The following is a 19284-nucleotide window of genomic DNA, read 5'->3' as shown; positions in this document are numbered from 1 at the left end:
CAGGAATCAAATACCCTGCCGATGTTCACTCTAGTTTTCACTCGACCACGATCACGTTCCCGCTTAGCCAGATGGGATTCAGTAAATAAGGGCTCATTTTTTAAGCTGCGTTACAAGCCGTTCACACATTGGCGAAAAAAGGCGAATATTACACGAAAAATTTGACATATTGCACCTTTAACTATTTTTCTTTTGCTTTTTTTTTGCCTGTAATACAAAGGAGTGATGAACCACAGCCATTAATATTAATGTGTGCATTTGTAAGTAAATAAGACTTACATGTATATACATTTGTGCTCAAAAGTTTGCATACCCTTGGAGAATTGGTAATATATGTACCATTTTTAAAGAAAACATGAGTGAGCAGGTGAAACACATTTCTTTTATTTCTTATGGGATTCATATTCAACTGTAGGTTATAACAGAATGGCACAATCATAAAACAAAACATGGCAACAAAGAAAAAAATGAAATGACCCCTGTTCAAAAGTCTGCATACCCTTAGTTCTTAATACTGTGTATTGCCCCCTTTAGCATCAATGACAGCGTGCAGTCTTTTGTAATAGTTGTCTATGAGGCCCCAAATTCTTGCAGGTGGTATAGCTGCCCATTCGTCTTGGCAAAATGCCTCCAGATCATGCAAAGTCTTTGGTCGTCTTGCATGAACCGCACGTTTGAGATCTCCCCAGAGTGGCTCGATGATATTAAGGTCAGGAGACTGTGATGGCCACTCCAGAACCTTCACCTTTTTCTGCTGTAACCACTGGAGGGTCAACTTGGCCTTGTGCTTAGGGTCATTGTCATGCTGGAAAGTCCAAGAGCGTCCCATGCGCAGATTTCGTGCAGAAGAATGCAAATTGTCTGCCAGTATTTTCTGATAACATGCTGCATTCATCTTGCCATCAATTTTCACAAGATTCCCCGTGCCTTTAGAGCTCACACACCCCCCAAACATCAGTGAGCCACCACCATACTTCACAGTGGGGATGGTATTCTTTTCACTATAGGCCTTGTTGACCCCTCTCCAAACATAGCGCTTATGATTGTGACCATAAAGCTCTATTTTGGTCTCGTCACTCCAAATTACAGTGTGCCAGAAGCTGTGAGGCGTGTCAAGGTGTTGTTGGGCATATTGTTATCGGGCTTTTTTGTGGCATTGGTGCAGTAAAGGCTTCTTTCTGGCAACTCGACCATGCAGCTCATTTTTGTTCAAGTATGGTCGTATTGTGCTCCTTGAAACAACCACACCATCTTTTTCCAGAGCAGCCTGTATTTCTCCTGAGGTTACCTGTGGGTTTTTCTTTGTATCCCGAACAATTCTTCTGGCAGTTGTGGCTGAAATCTTTCTTGGTCTACCTGACCTTGGCTTGGTATCAAGAGATCCCTGAATTTTCCACTTCTTAATAAGTGATTGAACAGTACTGACTGGCATTTTCAAGGTTTTGATATCTTTCCATTACCTTGTTACACAGGTCTTTTGACAGTTCTTTTCTGCTCCCCATGGCTCAGTATCTAGCCTGCTCAGTGCATCCACGTGAGAGCTAACAAACTCATTGACTATTTATACACAGACACTAATTGCAATTTAAAAAGCCACAGGTGTGGGAAATTAAACTTTAATTGCCATTTTAAACCTGTGTGTGTCACCTTGTGTGTCTGTAACAAGGCCAAACATTCAAGGGTGTGTAAACTTTTGATCAGGGCCATTTGGGTGATTTCTGTTATCATTATGATTTAAAAAGGAGCCAAACAACTATGTGATAATAAATGGCTTCATATGATCACTATCCTTAAATTAAAGACAGTTTTTTTCAAAATCAATGCCAAAATTTCACAGTTTCTGCCAGTGTATGCAAACTTTTGAGCACAACTGTAATTTAACACTGACTAAGTTGTTCTGGAAAATGAAAGTGTCTGACCAGCAATTAAGACTGTTTTGATGAAGGTGAGGTGATAAGGTGACCAAGTGAAGTATACTAGGTTTTACCACATCATATTATTCAATGTAATTTTATTCTATATTTTATAGAATAATAATGCACCCATATGTGTTGTATATAGTATGGTTTTTGCGCCTATGCCCCTGGTCACCATGTAATTTCTAAAAGTGTCTTGCGAGCTATGTAATTTGAGTATCTCTGCTGTAGATAAAGTGATTAGGTGAGAGCAAGAAAAACAAGATTGAAAACTAGAAGGTCCACATGGAAAAGTAACATTATAAATAACAAGCAAATAATCGGACAAACGATTGTTAATAATGTCAACATTGCAGATCGGGAGATATAAATATAATAGTGAGTGATAGATCTAGTGAGTGATCCTGCTTGTGGGTAAAATCTAAACTCTGATAGCTGACAGTAATGATGTTTAACCCTGTAAAGCCTGACAAAAAAAAAAGAATGATCAGATTTTTTATTTTATTTTTTTATTACATTAAACTATTTTGACTCTGGGCTTTTCAGAGATACCAAATGTTTGATAGTTTGATCATGACAACTTCCTCTCCTTGCTCTATAAATATGGATTGAAATGTATCACAGTATCAAATACAATATGAATAAAATATAATTTTTTCAATAAACAATTTTTATCATATGTATTTTATACATCAAACACCATATTGACAATTAGAAAAGGGAAATTGTTGTTTAGCTGGGTCTCATGAACTTCATCATAAGATGTAAGATGACATCATCATAATCACTTGTGATGTAAAATAATGAGATCTTTATAATGACAGAGCACGCTGCATATATGAAAATACACAGAAATATCAGTTCACACTTTAATATATCTTATAAAATAATTTGTTTTGTGGTGTGCATGAATGTAATGTAACGGTGATGGAGAGATATTCCTCAAAAGCCTGTTGTATCATATTTGATACATGGATTTCAAAGGGGCTTTTTCAATAAAATAATATACAACATTTGAACCAAGCACAAGTTGCTTATATTCAGCAAATACTCATTTTAAAATATCAGTAACAATATAATCATTACTGTCACTTTTACTTAATTAAAATCAGCTGTCATTTATCCCAACATAAGAGTCACTTTTCGCCTCCGCTGCCATTTTAAATAGATCCATATAAACATTGAAACCACTTTCACAAATAACTACTAAATGTGCCATAAACATGTGAAACTTACATACCATAGGTTGAACAGAGAGTGAAACAGGAGCCATCAAACATTGTGATTCATATTTGATACACACAGCATTTTAGGGTTAAAAACAGTAGCTAGAAAGCAGTTTTGGGGTGCTAAAGAAGGCACATCCACCTGGGGAAAGTTCAACAAGGAGGCTAAACTCAAGCAGCATTAAGCCATGTTCCTGTAATAAAACTGTCCAACTTACAGTATAAGATGAAAATAAAAGTTGTGTTTGAAAGAGATTTTGCATTGACCAGTGTCATCTTTACTGAACTCGAATCCCAAGAATCAACCAACGATCCAGCGTGAGATAGAGCAGATTTTTAAGAATATAATGTGTTCCTCTGGTCTTACAACGATGATCTGCGGCATCAGAGTCCATAGTGGCGGGAAAACGAGTAGAAGACATGAACATCTCTGGAAACTGGCCCTCGTAACACCGATTGAAACAAGGATTCTGTGCACAGTCAGTCTCGGCTCTGTTTTCAGTACGCACACCCTGATGACCGGTATATTTTCACCAGAACCATCAGAGTAAATTGAGCACATAACTGGTAATCGGAAGGTTGCTGGTTCAATCCCCACAGTCACCACCATTGTGTCCTTGAGCAAGGCACTTAACTCCAGGTTGCTCCAGGGGGATTGTCCCTGTAATAAGGGCACTGTAAGTCGCTTTCGATAAAAGCGTCTGCCAAATGCATAAATGTAAATGCATGTAAAATGTGCATTATGAACGCACATATCAGAACATGTGTGACACTCCAAAGTGACTGAAGAACATTAATCTATTAATAACTATCCCAGAAGAGCTCCTTCAATGATTGAACACAAATGAAATATGATGTGCCAGTGGAAGTTATAAATAAATAAAGAGATAATATCAGGGTCATGGTGTAGTTTAAAATAAGATTAGTTCAATTATAATTGAGAGTTTAATGTAATTAAACTGTAAATTATGTTTTTAGCTAATTTTTTTCTCATGTCACTGTGAACAGAGGACAAATCTGACCTGTTTCAGTTCAAAATACTGTTATTAAAACAGTGTGTATTTTATGTATAGTTCATGTAAAATCAATGTAATAAATATTTATTTAAAGGAATATTCCGGGTTCAATACAAGTTAAACTCAATCGACAGCATTTGTGTCATAATGTTGATTAACACAAAAAATTATTTTGACTCATCCCTCATTTTCTTTTAAAAAAAGCACAAATCTGTGTTGACACTTATTATTATACTTACAATTGCACCGATATTAAATTTTTGGCCAATACCGAATTTAACAAAAAAATATAGGCTGATATTTATATTTTGCCACCAGATCACTGTTTTACTTTGGAATTATGCTTTTAAAATGTACAAATAATAAATAATTTCCATTGAACATTAGATCTGTTGAACATGACAGGCCAACATTTTAAAGAGAGCCACAATGAAAGATAAATAGAAGATAAGAAAGAAAAAAAAAACTAAATATGATAACATGATGACTGATATGAAAAAAAATTGCACTCAACAGAATTCACATTTTACATGTATGTGCTGTATATGATAGAACATTATAAATTCATACTATGCATATGTTGGACAATTCCACAGAAATGTCAACCACATCATGGAGAAATAAAAAGTTATAAATCAAAGGAACAAAATCCCCTTATAAATTCTGTAATAGTGGTATAATAAACAATAGATAATGCTGTCAAGACCGTTAGAGGGCGCCGCATGCTCACACAACGCTGAATGCAGAAACGCAGCCTTTTAATATTTAGTAATCGCACAAAGCCATGTTGTCATTTCAATCTTAATTCAATCAATCATAGAGCATTAATGGATATCATAACGATATCTCAGAAGTCAAAGTCTGCAGGTTTCAAAGTGTTTTGGATGGTTTCCCTCATCATGTACCCAATAGGTAAGTGCCGCTTTCACAACCGTCACGTTCGTTAATGCTGTTTTTTCCACATTAACGTGAGAACGAGACAGAATAAAAATTCAATATTACATGTTCTTAGGAGTGCAAACCCTTCTACATATTGTGGCTATTATAATTTCTGCATTGTGCATTTGTGGAGTTTTTACAATCTGTGTTACTAATTAATTATAAATAAACCATCGTTTTTCCATATCAGCGTTTTCATGTTTATTACCCATATGCTGATGGTTTTAATTTGGTCAATAATTGGCCAATAAATATCAGCAGTTTATACATTGATACATCCCTACTTACAATGGAAGTCAATGGGGTCAATAATCTGTAAACATTAGAATACTCATTGTTTCAAAAGTATAGACACAAGACATAAACAATATGTGTGTTAACATGATTTTACTGTGATTAAATCACTTACTAACCACATCTGTGTGAAGTTATAGACAATTTAACAATTTTACAGCACAAATAATACAGAAGAATTAATGTAAGTGCTTTTATAAAATTATAATCTTCATATTTCTGCCTTTAAACCCTCCAAAAATTGACCCCATTGACTTCCATTGTAAGTGTCTCACTTGGACACAGATTTGTGCTGTCAAATGGCGTCGACTGATCTTAACTTGTGTTGAACCCGGAATATGCCTTTATATATATTTATTTGGTTATTCTTGCTCGCATTATCAGCCTTAAAGACTTCTAAAGATGTTGACCACTTGATGGACATTTGAGACAAACTATGAAAAACTAAAGATGGCTTTCTCTATAAAGTAAAAGTACTTGCTCTTCTTTAAAAATAACATATAACTCATATGCAATATATTTAAATCTCTATTAGCATTGTCTCAAAGATCAGAGAAAAGAAACGTAAATCAGATGCAAGGTGAAAAGAAGGATTTAAAATGTTTTATATTGACATTAATAATGAACAGTGTGTTTGTGTATATGCTGTTCATACGTCATTATGATTTCATAATGCAATAATTATACTGTATTCATGTCTTCCCTCACAATGCCCCACATCTTAACTCAAGTAAATAACAGTCTGGTGTGGCATTGTACACTGCCATCAGTAAAATCTTTACTTAACTAATCCATTCTCCGTCATTTATGTAATTAAATCAATTGTATTGAGTAACACTAGTTTGTCCTCAGTAACAGGGTCAAACACACTCTCATATTGACTGATAAATAACAAGTGAATGAACAATTATGACACAGAGGTGAATGGGGCTAGTTGTCACACTTTTTACTACAAAAAGCCATTTAACATTTCCACTGTTACTGTCCAGGATAAAAAATACAGTGCATCTGTGACCTTTTGTAACAACATGCCCCAAGAAACAGATAATTACAGGCTTTTCAGAAACATGTTAACAGTAAGATGATTGTGAAACAAAACAATTCATGAAATAGTAAAATGTAAAAGGCAACAAGAAATATCAAGCCATTGTTTTGACTTTCAGTTCAAATCTATCCATATTATATACAAAATCACTGGTAGTAAATCACACTGGTGACTCAAACCCCTGTGACAACTAGCCCCAGTCTTCTTCTGTGACATTTGTGTTGAAAATGAATAAAACTCACTTGAATGATTCTTTCGTACATTCGAGCTTTTCCTTTTCGGTTTTTAAAGTAAATGAAGCTCCTGTAAATCATAAGTGTTGTGTGTGTGTGTTGTGTGAGTGTTGTGTGTGTGTTGTATGTGTTGTGTAAGTGTTGTGTGTGTGAGTGTTGTGTGTGTGTTGTGTAAGTGTTGTGTGTGTGAGTGTTGTGTGTGTTGTGTAAGTGTTGTGTGTGTGAGTGTTGTGTGTGTGTGTTGTATGTGTTGTGTAAGTGTTGTGTATGTGAGTGTTGTGTGTGTGTTGTATGTGTTGTGTGAGTGTTGTGTGTGTGTTGTATGTGTTGTGTAAGTGTTGTGTGTGTGAGTGTTGTGTGTGTGTTGTGTAAGTGTTGTGTGTGTGAGTGTTGTGTGTGTTGTGTAAGTGTTGTGTGTGTGAGTGTTGTGTGTGTGTGTTGTATGTGTTGTGTAAGTGTTGTGTATGTGAGTGTTGTGTGTGTGTTGTATGTGTTGTGTAAGTGTTGTGTGTGTGAGTGTTGTGTGTGTGTTGTGTAAGTGTTGTGTGTGTGAGTGTTGTGTGTGTGAGTGTTGTGTGTGTTGTGTAAGTGTTGTGTGTGTGAGTGTTGTGTGTGTGTGTTGTGTAAGTGTTGTGTGTGAGAGTGTTGTGTGTGTGTGTTGTGTGTGTTGTGTAAGTGTTGTGTGTGTGAGTGTTGTGTGTGTGTTGTGTAAGTGTTGTGTGTGTGTTGTGTGTGTGAGTGTTGTGTGTGTTGTGTAAGTGTTGTGTGTGTGAGTGTTGTGTGTGTGAGTGTTGTGTGTGTGTTGTGTAAGTGTTGTGTGTGTGAGTGTTGTGTGTGTGTGTTATGTAAGTGTTGTGTGTATGAGTGTTGTGTGTGTGAGTGTTGTGTGTGAGAGTGTTGTGTGTGTGAGTGTTGTGTGTGAGTGTTGTGTGTGAGAGTGTTGTGTGAGTGTTGTGTGTGAGTGTTGTGTGAGAGTGTTGTGTGTGTGAGTGTTGTGTGTGAGAGTGTTGTGTGAGTGTTGTGTGTGAGTGTTGTGTGTGTGAGTGTTGTGTGTGAGTGTTGTGTGTGTGTGTGTTGTGTGTGAGTGTTGTGTGTGTGTTGTGTGAGTGTTGTGTGTGAGTGTTGTGTGTAAGTGTTGTGTGTGTGAGTGTTGTGTGTGAGAGTGTTGTGTGTGAGAGTGTTGTGTGTATGAGTGTTGTGTGAGTGTTGTGTGTGAGTGTTGTGTGTAAGTGTTGTGTGTGTGAGTGTTGTGTGTGAGAGTGTTGTGTGTGAGTGTTGTGTGAGAGTGTTGTGTGTGTGTGTTGTGTGTGTGAGTGTTGTGTGTGAGAGTGTTGTGTGTGAGAGTGTTGTGTGAGAGTGTTGTGTGTGAGTGTTGTGTGTAAGTGTTGTGTGTGTGAGTGTTGTGTGTGAGAGTGTTGTGTGTGAGAGTGTTGTGTGTGTGAGTGTTGTGTGAGTGTTGTGTGTGAGTGTTGTGTGTAAGTGTTGTGTGTGTGAGTGTTGTGTGTGTGTTGTGTAAGTGTTGTGTGTGTGAGTGTTGTGTGTGAGAGTGTTGTGTGTGAGTGTTGTGTGAGAGTGTTGTGTGTGTGTGTGTTGTGTGAATGTTGTTGTTTGGTAAATAAGTGACCAATGCGCGACGCGGCAGCAGCAGATGACGCGCGATCAGGTGGAGCTCAGAACACTCAGTGGACCTGCGATTCATTTGATTCACTGAACATCTGAGCTGTGGACCGAACCGGCGGATTGTTGTCAGCGGGGTTCGTGTAATGATCTTATGGTTTCTAGGCAGAACATTTCCACGGATCTTTAACTCTCTCTGTGACAGGTAAGATGCTGCGTTACTAAATGAACTTATATCACTTAGAAGAGACAATTCGCGCGTTAATTTGCGTGTTCTGGGGTTAGAGAGCGAGACGTTTTGTTTCACTTAGTTTCATTTAAACATCATCATGTTTCATATTGTAAAGGAGTCCGTTTTTCCGTTTTCATTCGGAGTGAAACATTTGATGTCTCAGTATCATGGATAATTATCTCGTGTGTCTCATGATTCACATCAGAGGGAAAATCGAGAGGATTTCTTCTTTTTCTTTTCCGTAAATATAAATATAAGATGTGAATGTATAATCTCCATAAGATGCAGTACAGTCAAACGCATCGTGATTATTCGCTTGTAATCAAATGCACTCATCGTCAGAGCTTTATTTAGATTTATTCACTCGACCACAATTCTGTTTATTTCTATACTAATGTGTACACATGTGTACTCGTATGAAGAAAGGTGAATACATGAAATGTCAAAACATGGAGCGCTCTTTATACACAGTTTGAGTGTGTATGGTTGTGTGTGTGTGTGTGTGTGTTTGTGTGTGTGGTGTGTGCGTGTGTATGGTTGTGTGTGTATTTGTGTTTGTGTGTATGTTTGTGTGTGTGTGTGTGTTTGTGTGGTGTGTGCGTGTGTATGTTTGTGTGTGTGTGTGTGTGGTGTGTGCGTGTGTATGGTTGTGTGTGTATTTGTGTTTGTGTGTATGTTTGTGTGTGTGTGTGTGTTTGTGTGGTGTGTGCGTGTGTATGTTTGTGTGTGTGTTTGTGTGGTGTGTGCGTGTGTATGTTTGTGTGTGTTTGTGTGGTGTGTGCGTGTGTATGTTTGTGTGTGTGTGTGTTTGCGTGGTGTGTGCGTGTGTATGGTTGTGTGTGTATGTGTGTTTGTGTGTGTGGTGTGTGCGTGTGTATGTTTGTGTGTGTGTTTGTGTGGTGTGTGCGTGTGTATGTTGTGTGTGTTTGTGTGGTGTGTATGTGTGTGTGTGCGTGTGTATGTTTGTGTGTGTGTGTGTGTGTGTGTGTGGTGTGTGCGTGTGTATGGTTGTGTGTGTATTTGTGTTTGTGTGTATGTTTGTGTGTGTGTGTGTTTGTGTGGTGTGTGCGTGTGTATGTTTGTGTGTGTGTTTGTGTGGTGTGTGCGTGTGTATGTTTGTGTGTGTGTGTGTTTGTGTGGTGTGTGCGTGTGTATGTGTGTGTGTGTGTGTGTTTGTGTGTGTGTGTGTGTATGTGTGTGTTTGTGTGGTGTGTGCGTGTGTATGGTTGTGTGTGTATGTGTGTTTGTGTGTGTGTGTGTTTGTGTGTGTGTGTGTTTGTGTGGTGTGTGCGTGTGTATGTTGTGTGTGTTTGTGTGGTGTGTGTGTGTTTGTGTGTGTGGTGTGTGCGTGTGTATGGTTGTGTGTGTATTTGTGTTTGTGTGTATGTTTGTGTGTGTGTTTGTGTGGTGTGTGCGTGTGTATGTTTGTGTGTGTGTGTGCGTGTGTATGTTTGTGTGTGTGTGTGTGTGTGTGTTTGTGTGGTGTGTGTGTTTATGTGTGTATGTGTGTGCGTGTGTATGTTTGTGTGCGTGTGTATGTTTGTGTGGTGTGTGCGTGTGTATGTTGTGTGTGTTTGTGTGGTGTGTATGTGTTTGTGTGTGTGTGGGTGTGTGTGTGTGTGGGTGTGTGTGTGTGTGTGTGTACGTGTGTGTGTGTTTGTGTAGTGCGTGTGTGTGTGTGTGTAGTGCGTGTGTGTGTGTGTGTAGTGTGTGTGTGTATGTGTGTATGTGTGTTTGTGTGTGAATGTGTGTATGTGTGTGTGTGTTTGTGTAGTGAGTGTGTATGTGTGTTTGTTTGTGTTTATGTGTGTTTGTGTGTGTGTGTTTGTGTAGTGAATGTATGTGTGTTTGTGTGTGTGTTTGTGTAGTGTGTGTGAGTGTGTTTGTGTAGTGTGTGTGTGTGTGTGTGTTTGTGTAGTGTGTGTGTGTTTTTGTGTAGTGAGTGTGTGTGTGTGTGTCTGTGTGTGTATTGAGTATCTGTGTATGTTTGTGTGTGTGTTTGTGTGTGTGTGTTTGTGTGTGTGTGTGTACATGTGTGTGTGTTTGTGTAGTGCGTGTGTGTGTGTGTGTAGTGTGTGTGTGTGTGTGTGTGTGTTTGTGTGTGTATGTGTGTTTGTGTGTGAATGTGTGTTTGTGTGTGTGTGTATGTTTGTGTGTGTATGTGTGTGTGTGTTTGTGTAGTGAGTGTGTATGTGTGTTTGTTTGTGTTTATGTGTGTTTGTGTGTGTGTTTGTGTAGTGAATGTATGTGTGTTTGTGTGTGTGTTTGTGTAGTGTGTGTGAGTGTGTTTGTGTAGTGTGTGTGTGTGTGTGTGTGTTTGTGTAGTGTGTGTGTGTTTTTGTGTAGTGAGTGTGTGTGTGTGTGTGTCTGTGTGTGTATTGAGTATCTGTGTATGTTTGTGTGTGTGTTTGTGTGTGTGTGTGTTTGTGTAGTGAGTGTGTGTGTGTGTTTCTGTGTGTGTAGTGAGTGTCTGTGTGTGTTTGTGTGAATGTGTGCTTGTGTGTGTAGTGAGTGTGTGTGTTTCTGTGTGTGTGTGTGTGTTTCTGTGTGTGTGTGTGTTTCTATGTGCGTGTGTGTGTGTAGTGAGTGTATGTGTGTGTGTGTTTCTGTGTGTGTGTGTGTGTGTGTTTCTATGTGCGTGTGTGTGTGTAGTGAGTGTATGTGTGTGTGTGTTTCTGTGTGTGTGTGTAGTGAGTGTATGTGTGTGTGTGTTTCTATGTGTGTGTGTGTGAGTGTAGTGAGTGCATGTTTCTGTGTGTGTGTGTTTCTATGTGTGTGTTGTGAGTGAGTGTGTGTGTGTGTGTGTGTGTGTGTGTATCTTTGTGTATTGGACCTGTTGAGGTCTGTTAAACGAATCACGCTCTCTGTCGGCTCGCCGAATCGCGGCCTGAATCGTCTTCATCTCGCGTGCCCTCCTGTTTCTTAGAACTCACAACTGCCACACAAACTACACAAGTGCTCTCTGATAACACTTATCAAGTAATGGACGCGCGTGTGTGTGGGGTCGTTCCGTTCAGCTGAAGCGATCAGTTGTGCACGCTTGTGTGAGACAGATAGCACCAAATACCAACACACACATCCTGTCATTATGCGCACACACTACACAGACATATATACACACACACACACACACACACACATACTCACATATACACACACACACACACACACAAACACAATCACACACACAAACACACACACAGACACTTACTCACACACACACACGTCCATAATGTAAGGGTGAGCAGATTTTTAAAGTCAACATGAAACCAGAAAAATGACTTTTTTACTTTAATTCACGTTCCTGGTCATTTGTGAAAGATTAATCAGTGAGCAATGTTTTAAAGAAATACATTTTTCGAAATTAAATTTGAGCAAAAAGTGTATTTTCAACCACCTGTCATATATAGAGTGCGACAGTTTGTTTCCAGAATAAACATCACATTCATTTTATCCATAGTTGAATTGATTATTAATAATAACTTATGAACGTTTAAAAAAGCGGAGGAACCCCTTCAGTCGTGACTTATTCACAATATTGGACAGCCTCGAGTGCTTTATTGCTTTTATTAAATGTTCACCACATAATACAAATATTAAGGACACAAATGTTTATTAAAACTTTATTTTTTATATTAAAAACTTTGAGTTTAATCAAAGTTCGGGAGGAGCATGTTAATTTAATCCGACCAATCACTTTGCCAGAGTAAGCACATATATAAACAGTTGCTTACATCCATGCTGTGACGATTCCTCCAGCATTTGGCTCCGCCCAGTTACCCACGACAGATCCATGTGACAGTTCTGGATGACACACTACTCTGTGCAAAGCATACGCCCTCACCAAGCTGCCGCAGCAGCCACTATTAATATTTTGTGGCAACGCTGGCTGCCAATTTAAGCATTGTTTTTGTACAGTCTTTCTTTTATTCTCATCTTTCCTCACCAAAGCAGACCTGGAGTGGAGGCTGCCTCCGCACAGGCCACTGCTTCACTGTAAATCTGTCGTACAACCCCCTATGGCGGTTCACATGGTACACATGGTTCTCTCATCCTATTTTTCCACCCGGAGCAGTCCCTATAGCGTGAGGCTGCTTCCGCGAATGGGCACTACTCCGGCTTCATGCCACTTGAGCTCTATTACAACTTCAATTTAATGCGAGGGAATCAAAAGATTAACAATTTAATTCAAACATTAGTCCAACACACTCCAGCATTTCAGTCCGGTTCTCCCACACAGGTGATTCCTGTCAGCCTGATTACCTCACTGTGCAGCTCGTTTAGGGCATGTTCCATTCAGTGATCATTCCATGCCCAATACCCTTCGAAGACTTTACCATCAACCGTGAGATATTTGGAGAGCCAAGAAGTAGGGGACTCAAAAAATTCTGAACTCACTTTTAAGCCATTATTATCAGAAGTTCCGTTTGAAGTTATCTTCCAACATAACTATCATGATTGTTCTCCCTTCCAGGTGCCCTTCGGAGTGTGATTTATTCCATTTGGAATGCAGGGGCAATCATGCAACAAGCAAACTTCCTTTCAAATGACCGCTACTCTTATTACAGATTATTATTATTACTCTTATTATCTTTCCAAATCATTGCAGACATTTGATCGTGAGCTCGCTGCGGCAGCAGCATCTGCTCTGACCTTGCTACAGCTCACTATGGCTATATACAGCTTCTGTCCAAACAGACCCGAGCCGAATTCGGCTCCGCAAGTGGCGGGGCGCGCTCCGTGTCACAACTCGTTCGTGAATCATTCCACAAACGTGTCTTGCCTTCTCGCATCATTGGAGCTCTCCATGCAGCTCCGATAACTATGAAGCAAGCGCTTCTACAAACTTCTATTAATTTCTAGACCAGGGGTCTTCAACCATTTTCAGGCCAAGGACCCCTTTGTGGGTAGAGAGACGGAGCCGGGACCCCCGTTACATATTGTATAAAACTGAGTGTTGCGTTTTATGCCTATATGTGTATATGTATGTGTATGGTGCTACGGTACAATATTATTGTATGTACATACTTCATGATGTTTACATTGCAAAGCCATTCATTAAATGCTGCCCTGCTGAAAAGACCAGCTAAAACCAGCATAAGCTGGTTGGCTGGTTTTAGCTAGTTGCCCAGCCTGGTCATACAATAGCTGGTCAGGCTGGTTTTTGAACACTGTTTTTAGCTGGTCAGGCTGATCTTAGCTCATCAGGCTAGTCATGTTTAGTTGATCAGGCTGGTCTTGGCTGGTCAGCTAAAAAGTGTTCAAACCACCTCTGAAACCAGCTTAGGCTGTTTTTAGCTGGTCTTTTCAGCAGGAACAGCAGGGGTCTGCAACATTTTTGACATGAAGTTACATTTTTAATTTTCCTTGTTAATCCCTGTGTCAAACCTCCTCCAATAAGAAAGAAAAAGACAGACAGACAGACAAAACAGACAGAAAGAACAACAGAAAGTGATCGATTTTATACATATATTTCAAAATTACTGTTCATTTCATTGAGTAAAAATTTGTAATAAGAAAAAAAATGACTGTAAGGAGGAAACGAGAAGCAGCTTTCCTGGTTCAGGTAAGGATTTATTTTCTCTGACTGCAGCACAATTACAGTCTTACAGTCTTGCGTTATGCACTAAGTTAATCCACTATCACACACCGCTTCACAAAATAAACTCTCATTATTTATGATAAAAACTCTTTGCTTCTGGTTCGGGTCTGTCGTGCCCAGGCTCTCTCTCCCTTCTATTTGCGGTGTGTCTCTATTTATGCCGCTCTCCCCGTGCTCACTGAAATTAGAGACAAGTGTTAGACATAATTTAACTCAGGTGTAAGCGCCCTTACCGCTTTCTCTCTCTCCGGAGAGATGCTTGACCATGCCCCCGCTGCCACAACGACTTAATGTATGACTTATATTATGTTGATTTGAGAGTCACCGTCTTGTTAGTGTGGAACGTTAAGAAGTAAGCTATTGTTCTGAAAGCAAAAATCAAAATACAAAAAAATTGTAGGTTGTCATCTGCTCAACCGCACAGCGCGAGCGACCAACGCACAGCGCTACCAACGCAAAGCTGACGCGTTTACTCGCGACCCTCCACTGCAGCGCTGCTGAACCTGATGTGTGTCGCGCTTTTGAGCAGCTCGTGATGAGCGGTGGTCGTGTGAAGGGTTTATCTGGGCTGCGCACTTCTGCTGACTAGTGCTGTTTAGTCACACTTTAAGAAGGACTTCAACATGTGGATAGACTAAAATTCATACTCCTATCTCTCGCTGTCGCCTGTGTGCGAGTGAGTGATTGATTATTACAAATGCCAATGGTGGATCAAACAATAATTTGCGGACCCCCTGCAGTACCACCACAGACCCCCTGGGGGTCACGGACCCCCTGTTGAAGACCCTTGCTCTAGACCAGTGGTTCTCAACCCTGTTCCTGGAGGCCCCCCAACACTACACATTTTGGATAAATCAAACACACCTTATTCAACTCATCAGCTCCTTAGTAGAGACTCCAAGACCTGAACTGGGTGTGTCAGACAAGGGAGATATGCAAAATGTGCAGTGTTGGGGACCTCCAGCAACAGGGTTGAGAACCATTGCTCTAGACTATAACATGACTTTCTCTCCTCCCACCCAGGACAAACGTTTCACGCAGGTGAAATCAACCCATCATTTTAATTTTACAGACAAGTCTTCTCTACTTTTCCCTGAATCATTGGATTACAAACTCTTAACAAGCTTGATCATAGAAACAATTGCTGCGTGAGTGTTTAAGCAATCTGTCATAATCTTGCTCCATCTGTCAAATCATTTGTCTGTTACCCCAGTCGCCAGCGGCATTTAATGCTAGGCATTTCTGTGAATGCATGTTTTACACATTACTGTTTCATTATTGTAAATGTTATATTATCCAGAAACCTGTCCCTCTAGGAAGCAGCAAGTAGTGGTAGCCCTGCTTCCAATGATTCCGGCAATGTACACCCACTACCAGAGTGCTGGGTTAGGCTGTTATCTCAGCAGAAAGCAGATGCCTGCCTAACCTTGACCCCCAGCTAGCCGCAACGTTAACTGCGGACCAATGCAATCTATGTCCGACCGCTTCAGGTTCCTTCGGCCACATTCACCAATGGCTCTAATACCAACCCACTGCAGCCTCAGCATTTTACCATGCTTCCACCGAAGCCCCTTTCGTCTGTGCCTCACAGAAGCAGTAACAAGCCCTGACTTTGCAACTGCAAGTCCCTTTCTCCTCTAACTCATACGTACCACCTCGGTACCTCACTGCAAATCCTCTCCTGCGCAGTGCGCACAAGCTTGGCGACACCGCAAATGTAGAGCCCCTGCTATTGGCTCAATACTTCTCAGAAGCAGCGCAAACGCGCCGTTCACGTGCCACAACCGCGGCATGTGTTTCAGGCCATGCGTCTAAGCATCCATGGCTCTGTAACCGTGATGTGTTTTTTCTGCTTAATTGTCCCATATTATGCCACTAATACCAAATGAACTATTACCCACCTAGTGATTGACAACAATTGGGATGTTTTAGGTCTTCCCTAAACAGTTCATCATAAGCCTGCATCTCTGCATCAATCAATTTCATTCAAATATAGCCTACAGTACGCCCTCCCATTGAACGCCATGCTTGATGACTCAGCCATTCGTATTGCAGAGTGAGTTCTCATTTATATGCAGCGTAAACTTTTCACACGAAAACACGGGCTCTTCCCGTTAAACGCTGTGTGGTCCTGCGCCTGAGGATTCAGACCGTTCGTTTTGCATAGGGAGTTCTTTTAAAATGCAGCATATATCACTTTCACAAGAATCTACCATCGAATGCTGTGCAGGGCCATGCCTGTGGATTGAGCTGGTCGCAGCACTGAGCGAGCTCAGTAAAATACAGCATAAACCATTCTCACATTAATCGTATGCTCTCCCATTGAACGCAATTCGGTCCCGCGCTCGAGGATTCAGCAAAAAATGTGCTTTAATCCTGTTCAAACGCAGTATGGCTCTGCAGTTCAAACGCAGTATGGCTCTCCCGTTTTGAGTGTCTAGAAAAGTGCTATATAGATTTAAGGAATTATTATTATTATTATTAAACTTAATAGCTGGTTGTGCCACCTTTATCAGCAACAACTGCAACCAAACGCTTCCGATAACTGGAGATCAGTCTTTCACATCGCTGTGGGGGAATTTTGTCCCACTCTTCTTTGCAGAACTGCTTTAGTTCAGTCACATTGGAGGGTTTTCGAGTATGAACTGCCCATTTAAGGTCCTGCCACAGCATCTCAATCGGGTTCAAGTCAGGACTTTGACTAGCCCACTCCAAAACTTTAATTCTGCTTCTTTTGAGCCATTCAAAGGTGGACTTACTCCTATGCTCTGGATCATTGTCTTGCTGCATAATCCAGTTGTGCTTGAGCTTCAACTCACGGACTGATGACCGGACGTTCTCCTTTAGGATTTTCTGGTAGAGAGCAGAATTCAAGTTTCCCTCAATTATTGCAAGTCACCCTGAAGCAGTAAAGCATCCCCACACCATCACACTACCACCACCATGCTTGACCGTAGGTATGATGTTCTTTTAGTGGAATTCTGTGTTTGATTTACGCCAGATGTAACGGGACTCCTGTCTTCCAAACAGTTCCACTTTCGACTCATCAGTCCACAGAACATTCTCCCAAAAGCTTTGAGGATCATCAAGGTGTGTTTTGGCAAAATTCAGACAAGACTTAATGTTCTTCTGGGTTAGCAGTGGTTCTCTTCCACGGATGGCATTTTTGGCCAGTGTCTTTCTGATAGTGGAGTCATGAACAGTGATCTTTATTGATGCGAGAGAGGCCTACAGTTCCTTGGATGTTGTCTTTGGCTTTTTTGTGACTTCCTGGATGAGTCGTCGCTGTGCTCTTGGAGGACTTTTGGATGGTCGGCCACTTCTGGGAAGGTTCAAGTTTTCTCCATTTGGTTCTTTGGAGTCCCAGAGACTTTGAAATAGCTTTGTAACCCTTCCCAGATTGATGTATTTCAATCACCTTTTTCCTCATCATTTCTGGAATTTCTTTGGACCTTGGCATAGTGTGTTACTGGGTGAGACCTTTTAGCCAACTTCATGCTACTGTAAAAATTGTATTTAGGTGTTGATTTGATTGAACAGGGTTGGCATAAATAAATAAATAAAATAAACTTTTTAAGGGTCCCGGGGGTGGGGGGGTCTCGCTCCAAACAGCCTCATCCGTACACATGGAGGGCCCTCCTGTTCGTACCGCTGTGAAGGCCCTCCCACTTACATTCAAAGGCTCTCCTGTTCGTACCGCTGTGAGGACTCCCCCATTCGATCACAGGATGGGCTCGCTCGCATGAGCGGCAGCCGAGCCTCACACCCGTGGGGTTTGCATGTTTGCTGCCCCTACCGTTGAATGACTTGCGTCTGGAGGTGGCATAAAGTCGAGTCCGGGACGGGGCAGGCCTGTCTAAGGCGGCAGGGCCAAACACATTTACACTATCCTCATGGCAGGATTACATTAACTTGCAAACTACTGAAATAGAGTTTTATAACAAAGTTCGGGAGGTGCATGTCAATTAATCCGACCAATCACATCGCCAGAGTAAGCATATATAAACAGCTGCTTACATCCATGCTGCGACAATTCCTCCAGCATCCCTCCACCACCCCAACTCCTCCCATCTGTTCATTAATAACGCACCAAGTCCAGATGGTTCACATAAACACGTTTACACTATCCTCATGGTAGGATTACAGGATTACATTAACTTGCGAACTACTGAAATCAATGTTTGTAATGTTGTAATTCACCTCAGAGCTGGTTGGTTTGATTCATGACACAACTCTTTTATGAAGGATTTTATTAAATATGGACTGGCCAACTAAAACATAAAACATTTTTTTGATAGTGCCACAGAGTTTTCTGAGAAATCAATGGTTTACTTAAAGTTGCCTCTGAACATTAAATTGAGTTAAAAAATTAGACACATCACTTAAGTGTTTGAGTCCAACAGCTGTAAGTGGGATATGTTGTATTGTGTTGTGAATTGTCGGGAGAGCAGGACACACCCCATGAAAGCGAGACTGTACTGGATAAACTGGGAAGTCTGGTCACCCTACCCCTCATGTAATATCATGTCACCACATGTACGCACATTAATAATCACATTTAGAACACACACACAGTCGTTCTGTTGCATCTTATGTGAATATTTCAGAATAAACAAACATCTCGATTTAAACCAGTGATGTTAAAGAAAGAACAGCCAGACGTGCTGTAATGTCTCCTCATGGGATGTGTGTTCATTGAAGAACTCTTTTCTTTAGAAGTAAAATGAAACCTCATTCACGTTTGTTCTCTACAGATGATTTGATGGACTCAGTTGAGGTAGCGTCAATTCATTTGCACAAACAAATGAGCTTTGGTTTAAAGATGAGTCAATGTCATCAGGGCACGCGAGTGTTTTAACATCATGAAATAATGTCTAACACTGTGTGTTCTGATGAGAATAATTCACTTCTGTCAGGATTGGTTGTAAAAGTTAAAGACTGATCTTTGATTGATTTTAAGAATCGATATCAGGAATGAGAATTGCGATTAGTCGGAAAATCAGTATTTTTACTCATCCTTAATGTATAGTGGGATATAGAGGTGGTTCAGCTCTGTTTTTAACATTATAGCACAGTACAAGACAATATATACAAACTGACACTACTACAGTATATGTATATACATTTGTGTATTTACACTATATACAGAAAAGAGCAAAAAAAC

General features: G+C 40.4%; 2 protein-coding genes across 5 annotated transcripts in view; both read left to right on the top strand.

Annotated features, from left to right (window-relative positions):
- LOC127443464 (uncharacterized) overlaps nucleotides 1-19284 on the top strand; it is a 231435-nt gene that overhangs the window by 174633 nt on the left and 37518 nt on the right. The gene's annotated exons all lie outside the window — the stretch shown is intronic.
- Nucleotides 8339-19284, top strand: part of LOC127443443 (prolactin receptor-like) — a 57619-nt gene continuing 46673 nt past the window's right edge. For all 4 annotated transcript variants that reach the window (XM_051702065.1, XM_051702066.1, XM_051702071.1 and 1 more), the window contains exon 1: nucleotides 8339-8491. The gene's annotated coding sequence lies outside the window, so the exon portion shown is untranslated. The remainder of the gene's footprint in view (nucleotides 8492-19284) is intronic.

Source organism: Myxocyprinus asiaticus, chromosome 7, assembly GCF_019703515.2.
Source record: "Myxocyprinus asiaticus isolate MX2 ecotype Aquarium Trade chromosome 7, UBuf_Myxa_2, whole genome shotgun sequence".
Lineage (NCBI taxonomy): Eukaryota > Metazoa > Chordata > Actinopteri > Cypriniformes > Catostomidae > Myxocyprinus > Myxocyprinus asiaticus.
This window is presented reverse-complemented; position numbering and strand designations above follow the sequence as displayed.